Raw genomic sequence first — 520 nt, 5'->3', positions numbered from 1 at the left:
TGTTATGTTATGTTATGTTATGTTATGTTATGTTATGTGTAAAAACTACTGAAATAAATGTTTTACTTTGCAAAAGATGTCTATTTGGGTTTATTTAATAGCACCTAAGAATTGTCAGACTATAATAATTATTAGAGGAGATATTATTATTATTATTATTATTATATAACAACAATAATAATAACAACAATAGTAATGATAATAATGATAATAATAATAATAATAATAATAATAATAATAATAATAATAATAATAATAATAATAATAATAATTAATAAAAGATAAACACATTAACAAACTTATTATTTCAATAAATGTTTTACTGTTTTTCCTCTTCATTTGTATCTTGATCCATCCACCATCATTAAATCTGATGGTTTATTTTCCCTTGCGACAGAAAACAACAAGTATTAACTACTAACAGAGTTCCTCTTATGTTCAGTTCAGCTTTGTGAAAATGAGGTTTGTATGGACCAGAACACCGTAACTGACGACATGTCTTACTACAATATAGTAAGCC

The sequence above is a fragment of the Blennius ocellaris genome, assembly GCF_963422515.1.
Source record: "Blennius ocellaris genome assembly, chromosome: 18".
NCBI lineage: Eukaryota > Metazoa > Chordata > Actinopteri > Blenniiformes > Blenniidae > Blennius > Blennius ocellaris.
Note: the sequence above shows the minus strand (reverse complement) of the source record.